This window comes from Triticum dicoccoides, chromosome 2A (assembly GCF_002162155.2).
Source record: "Triticum dicoccoides isolate Atlit2015 ecotype Zavitan chromosome 2A, WEW_v2.0, whole genome shotgun sequence".
NCBI classification, from domain to species: Eukaryota; Viridiplantae; Streptophyta; class Magnoliopsida; order Poales; family Poaceae; genus Triticum; species Triticum dicoccoides.
This window is the reverse complement of record NC_041382.1, coordinates 725,634,659-725,641,911: the sequence shown is the minus strand read 5'-3', so window position 1 is coordinate 725,641,911 and position 7,253 is coordinate 725,634,659.

The following is a 7,253-nucleotide window of genomic DNA, read 5'->3' as shown; positions in this document are numbered from 1 at the left end:
CTATTCTCCCTCCACCTCTCCTAGTTGGACAAGGAACGGGGAGGGGAGTCCTACTCCCGGTAGGAGTAGGACTCCTCCTGCGCCCTCCTCTAGGCCGGCGCACCACCCCCCCTTGGATCCTTTATATACGGAGGCAGGGGGCACCCTAGAACACACAAGTTGATCCTCGTGATCGTTCCTTAGCCGTGTGCGGTGCCCCCTGCCACCATATTCCACCTCGGTCATATCGTTGTAGTGCTTCGGCGAAGCCCTGCATCGGTAGAACATCATCATCGTCACCACGCCGTTGTGCTGACAGAACTCATCCCCGAAGCTTTGCTGGATCGGAGCCCGAGGAGCGTCATCGAGCTGTACGTGTGCTAAGAACTCGGAGGTGCCGGAGTAACGGTGCTTGGATCGGTCGGATCGGGAAGAAGACGTACGACTACTTCCTCTACGTTGTGTCATCGCTTCCGTTGCGATCTACAAGGGTACGTAGATCATACTCTCCCCTCTCGTTGCTATGCATCACCATGATCTTGTGTGTGCGTAGGAATTTTTTTGAAATTACTGCGTTCCCCATCAATATTGCCCTTGGTCATGTTCTTGAGGATGAGGGCCTTCATTTTGTTCTTCGGAAGCATGTGGGCCTTGGGTTGGTGATGGCTCCACTTGAGTGGAGCTTTGTCCTTCTCCTTCGGCCACACGGGGTTCCTCAATGGGTAGGATAAAGCCAACACCCATTCTTCTTATGGCTTGGGGAGGAATTTCATCACCTACATCACAAGTGCCACTTTTCTCCACTTGGGAGCAGTTATTCTCATCAAACTCCACGTTACACGTCTCCTCAATAAGTCCCGTGGATTTATTGAGGACACGGTAAGCATGAGAGTTTGTAGCATAACCAACAAATATGCCCTCATAAGCTCTAGCCTCAAATTTAGACAACCGCACACCTTTCTTGAGAATGAAACACTTACACCCAAATACCCGGAAGTACTTGAGGTTGGGCTTGTTACCGGTGAGTATCTCATATGGAGTCTTGTTCAAGCCCTTGCGGAGGTAGAGCCGATTGGATGCATGACACGCGGTGTTGGTGGCTTCGGCCCAAAAGTTGTACGAAGACTTGAACTCCGCCATCATGGTCCTTGCCGCATCCATCAACGTCCGGTTCTTCCTCTCTGCAACACCATTTTGTTGAGGGGTGTAGGGTGCGGAATATTGATGCTTGATTCCCTCATCACTAAGAAACTCATCCAAGGTGTAGTTCTTGAACTCGGTGCCGTTGTCACTTCTTATTGTCAAGATCTTTGCATTGTGTTGACGTTGTGCTTCATTTGCAAAGTCAATGACAGTTTGTTGGGTCTCGCTCTTCCTCTTGAAGAAATACACCCACGTGTACCTTGAGTAGTCATCCACAATCACCAAGCAATACTTCCTACCTCCAAGACTATCGAAGGATGGAGGCCCAAAGAGATCCATGTGAAAGAGCTCCAAAGGCCTCTTTGAATAAATGATAGTCGTGGGAGGGTGAGCCTTCTCATGTAGCTTTCCTTCGATACAAGCACTGCAAGCACGATCTTTAGCAAAACTAACATTCGTTAGTCCACGGACATGGTCCCCCTTGAGGAGACTTTGCAAAGATCTCATATTGACATGGGCTAAACAGCGATGCCAAAGCCATCCCACATCAACTTTAGCCACTAGGCACGTCGCGGTCTTAGTGGGTCGCTCCAAAAAGTTAATCACATATAGACTGTTCTCGACATGCCCAACAAAGGCTACTTTAAGAGTCTTGCTCCATAAGAGGGCCACGGTATCGATATCAAAGAAAGTGGCAAAGCCCATGATTGCAAGTTGATGAACGGAAAGTAAATTGTATGCAAGGGACTCAACAAGCATGACCTTCTCGATCGTGAGATCATGAGAGATAACCACCTTGCCAAGTCCCAATACCTTAGAAGATGAGGCGTCACCTCACTCGACATTGGTGGGCATAGATGGAACCTTGTGCACGTCCACCACCAAGTCCTTGCTTCCGGTCATATGATTTGTAGCTCCGCTATCGAGCAACCATGATCCCCCACCGGAAGCAAACACCTGCAAGAGATCAATGCTTGGTTTTAGGTACCCATTTTGTAATGGGTCCTTTGATGTTAGTGACATTGGTCTTTGGAATCCAAATAGACCATTCAATGTATTCATGAAGAGAACCAACAAATTTGGCATAAACATGCCCATCACTCGCACGACATCACTTGGTGAAGGGTGGCATTGCCCTTCTTGACATTGCCACCCTTTGCATTGTTCTTCTTCTTCTCCTCGGAGGCACTCTCTCCCTCCTTCACAAAGGTTTGCATGAGAGGAGGAGGTCGTTTGGTCTTGTCATTCTTCTTCTTGTTCTTGGAGTCGGGCACGTACCCAACCCCTTCCTTGGCCACAACCCCCTTTTGGTTGATCAAGAGATCGTTGAGGTTCTTCTTGCCTTGTATGCAAGTCGCAAGACCTCTCTCAAGTTGCCCCTTTAGCTTAGCGTTCTCCTCAACAAGATGCACGTGCTCACAACACGGGTTAGTAGCATTTGCATTATCAATTAACATCATACGAGGGAAAGTGGCTTTTTCCTTGGTTAGCTTTACTTGAAGTTGATCATGAGACTCTTTGAGGCTAGCATGAGTACCCTTCAAGACCTTGTGAGCCTTGTCAAGTAGATCAAACTCCTCTTTGAGTCTAGCAAGATCAACCTAAAGTTCGGCCTTCTCGGAGTTTAGCACATGAGAAACAATGAGGACATGATCATAATCTTTCTTTAACTTAGCATGATCAACATTGTGTGACTCCTCAAGAGCTAAATGAAGACCACGCTCTTCCTCAAGAGCATTGGAAAGATCCGAAATCTCATCAGCATAGTCACGACTATGCCCTTCCATCTTAGTGATGGTGTCTTCGTGAGCCTCGATCATGTCATTGGCTTCACCAAGTTGTTCCAAGAGAGCAACAAAGTGCTTCTTGGATTTTCCCTTGAGTTTGCCCATAAAGGCCTCAAACTCATTAGCCTCCACATTAGCTTCCTCAAGTTCATTAATGCTATCCGTCGGAGAAGGATGATTAATGATGGTAGTTTTGATGTTGGAGGTTACCTTGTTGGTGGCTTTAGCCATGAGGCACTTGGCGGTGATACTCTCATTGGGTGAGTCGAAGAGAGACACCCGTGGAGTCGTCGCAATGGCAATGGAGGCCATGGCAACCGACTCATCACTTTCATCATCGTCATCATCCTCATTGTACTCTTCTTGTACCACCAATGCCTTGGGAGGATTCTTCTTGATGAAGTTGCTCTTGTTGGGGAACGACTTGGCCTTGTCCTTTCGGATGAGCTTGCCACCATTGTCTTCCCTCTTCTCATACGGACACTCCGCAACAAAATGACTCATGTTGTCACAATTGTAGCAAGTCCTTACACGTTGCCTGCTCTTCGTGCCACTTGAGTTGTTTTTGCTAACATTTGGCCTCGAGTTTTTCTTGCTCCAAAATTGCCTTGAAGCAAGTGCCATGTGTTCATGATACGCATACTTCGTATCTTCGGGGTTGCTCTCCTCTTCTTCCTCTTCTTCCTCTTCAACGGTGAGCTTGGCCTTCAATGCAAGGTTAGGCTTCTTTGCCCTTTGAGAATGAAGCACCGCATTTTCGGTGGTCTTGTCCAAAATGTTCATGGCCACAAACTCATCCAACACTTCGCTTGAGGTCAAAGTGTGGAAGTCCAGTCTTTGACGAATGGCGGAGGACATGGCCTTGTGATAGGGCATCATTGCCTTGAGGAATTTGCGCTTGATCCAATTCTCATCCGTGTCCTTGCTCCCGTGATCTCGTAGTGAGACCGCGAGTTTGGTTACTCTCCGATAAAGCTCACGAGGTTCTTCATCTTCTTTCATTGCAAACTCATCGGCCTCATCTTGCACCACTTCATAGTTGGAGCGTTGGACGCTTGCGCTACCCCGGTAGAGAGAGACAACACAATGCCATGCATCTTTGGCCAAGGCGAAGGGACGGAGATGAGGTAGGTCTTCAGGTGGAATTGCATCTTGAATGATGAAGAGAGCATTCTCATTGAATTGATTATCCGCGGCTTCTCGAGGAGTGAAGTTGCTTGGATCATGCGGATAGAAACCTTCTTCAATGATTCTCCAAAGGTTAGTGTTCACATGATTTAAATGACATTTAAAGCGGTAAACCCAAGAATCAAAGTCCTCATTTTTCACAATCTTAGGGGGAGGACCGGCATGATTCAAATGAGTAGAAGGAACCGGTCCACCATAAACAAGTGGTGGTTCCACATGAGCAAAGATGCCGGTGCCATTTTTACCACTAGAAGGAGCCTTTTCACTACTAGCTTCCCCCTTGTCGGGGATAGCATCCGTCACCTTGTCGGTGGGGTCACCCACTTTCAATGGTGCGGTGGAAAGTTTAAGCCCCTCAAGAAATTTAGTAAACATGCTTTCAACCTCGGTCGACATGGAGGTCTTCAATGTCTCTAAGGCCACATTGAACTCCTCACGAGAGACCGAGGTTCCCCCATCGCCCGTAGACGACATCGGATTCACAAGGAGTGTTCCTCCACACCGTCTACGGTATCAACCATACTCTTTGGACGGTAAAATCCTTAATAAAGAGACGAGGCTCTGATACCAATTGAAAGGATCGATATGGTTGACTAGAGGGGGGGTGAATAGGCAACTAACAATTTTTAGCTTTTCTTTAACAATTCAAACTTTGCATCAAAGTAGGCTGTCTAGATATGCAACTAGGTGAGCAACCTATATGATGCAACAAGGATAGGAACACAAGCAAAGCAAGTGATATGAAACAAATAAGCTTGCACAAGTAAAGGCACGAGATAACCAAGAGTGGAGACGGTGGAGACGAGGATGTGTTGCCGAAGTTCCTTCCCTTTGAGAGGAAGTACGTCTCCGTTGGAGCGGTGTGGAGGCACAATGCTCCCCAAGAAGCCACTAGGGCCACAGTATTCTCCTCACGCCCTCACACAATGCGAGATGCCGTGATTCCACTATTGATGCCCTTGAAGGCGGCGACCGAACCTTTACAAGCAAGGTTGGGGCTCTCTCCACAACTTAATTGGAGGCTCCCAACGAAACCACGAAGCTTCACCATAATGGAATATGGCTCCGAGGTGACCTCAACCGTCTAGGGTGCTCAAACACCCAAGAGTAACAAAATCCACACAAGAAAGTATGAGGGAAGCAAATATCCTTTGGTGGAAGTGTAGATCTAGGTCTCCTCCTTCAATCCCTAGCAAATCAACAAGTTTGAGTGGCTAGAGAGAGAGAGAGATCGGGCAAGAGAGCTTGAAGTGCATTAATGGTGGAGTGAGCGAGGTCCAAGGTGAGAGTGGTAGGTGGGAGAAGCTCACTTATATAGTAACCCTCGATTCCAACCGTTACTGCGTTTTTTGCACTGTAGTGGTACAACCGGTCCTCGTCCCGGTACAACCGGGACTCACGGTGTATCTGCAGAACCCTACCAAGCGGTACAACCGGACAGGCGGGCGGTAGTACCGGCTAAGAAAAATAACCGGACTAACCGCCTGGCCACCGCACAACCACCGCATTAAAACAGGAGCTTGACCGGTACTTGGGCGGTGCCTGGCCGGAACAACTGCATGGCCTTGATCTCTTGGGCGGCTAAGTTCTGAGCGGAAGAACCGCTCGGACCACCGGTGGTACCGGTCATCGTGGAACGACAGGACCAACCGGACCACTACCGCCCAAGAACCGCATCAAAACAGAAGCGCAAGCGGTACTTGAGCGGTGCATGGACGGAACCACCGCCCCAGCATTTGCAGAGCATGGTGGCGGTACCACCGCCCGGAGGCAGCGGTACAACCGCTCGAGTAAAGCTGGTGAGCGACAAGACCCAGCGGTACAACTGCTCCAAAGAGCGGTACAACCGCTGGGCAGAAACAGTGAGCATGAAGGATAGGGGAAGAGACAAGGAAAAACTCTCTCTCTCTCACACACCCGAGGAAGACAAAGGAGGGGTGATGAACGTGTACGTGACAAGATTCCCCCAGTGCTTTCTAATGAGGATTCCCTCTTGATAGTACGGGTTCCCTACGACCAAAGAAAATAAAAGCGTAGAGGACACGTCTTCGATATTTTCCTATGAGAGGCAATAGCAATCCGATGTAAGCCTAAGCATCGAGAACCTGAAACGTATAGCACACGATTAGACCAACAAAGGGTTGTCATCATCATCCAAAACATAAAGTAGGGAAATGCCCTTTCAGTATAAAAACTATAGATTTGCAGTATAAGCTACCAATAATAATCACACGCGTAACACATAGATTTAAATGACTTGCCATTGGGACACATGGAAAATATCAACGCGAATCATATATGAATCAGATTCATGTGGGGAAACAAATGAGAATATGAGATCCTTCATAGGGGAAACACATTTAGCATCATTTTTATTTCATTAGCAGCTTGGTTTATCGTTGCATGCATTGAAGGAAAAACTAGATAAAGGGAACTTCTCAACACATGACGACATGTTAAGATGCAAACTTGATACATAAAATCAATGTATTTACAATTAATAACAATCGCAAGCCATAACAACTGTTCAATGATATCGTTTTTTATAAGTGTCATTGAGGCATTCTTTGATCGACTATCAAATGGCTGACGAGGGGCTAACTGAACTTGTCATTTCAGACCATACTATGGATGCAATACTTTGGCTATTCTGGCTCTTCGATATGTTCAATCATGATGAACTTGCTCGGGTGCTGGTACTTGTTACACGATGATGAGTTCCAAAGTCCTTTGAGCACGTCAAGATTTGTAAACAAATTTCTTAACAATCTTCAATTGGCACCTGCATGAAAATCTCAAAACAGGCTTGTGTGTAGCTTGCTTCCAAAAGGCAGTTGACTTCTGCCATATAAAGATGTTGCGAAGATCTACGTCGATGGGGGACTCTCCAGGTGCCTTCGCTATGCAACCATTCTTCAGGGGGTAGATCAAGGTCAAACTTCTTTCAAGAAGGTTTCTTTTGGCCATAAAAAGCGGGATAACAATGACTTAGGCACATGCTCTAGCTAAAGCCTCTTCTTCTCTTTTCATTGGGTGCCATGTTTGGCTTTCTACTTTACTTGATATCATTTGTATATGACTTTTTTTTAGAATGTATGCCTACGAACTTTGAGATCTGAATAAAGCCCGCTCTCTAACAAAGACATATTTGCCTTC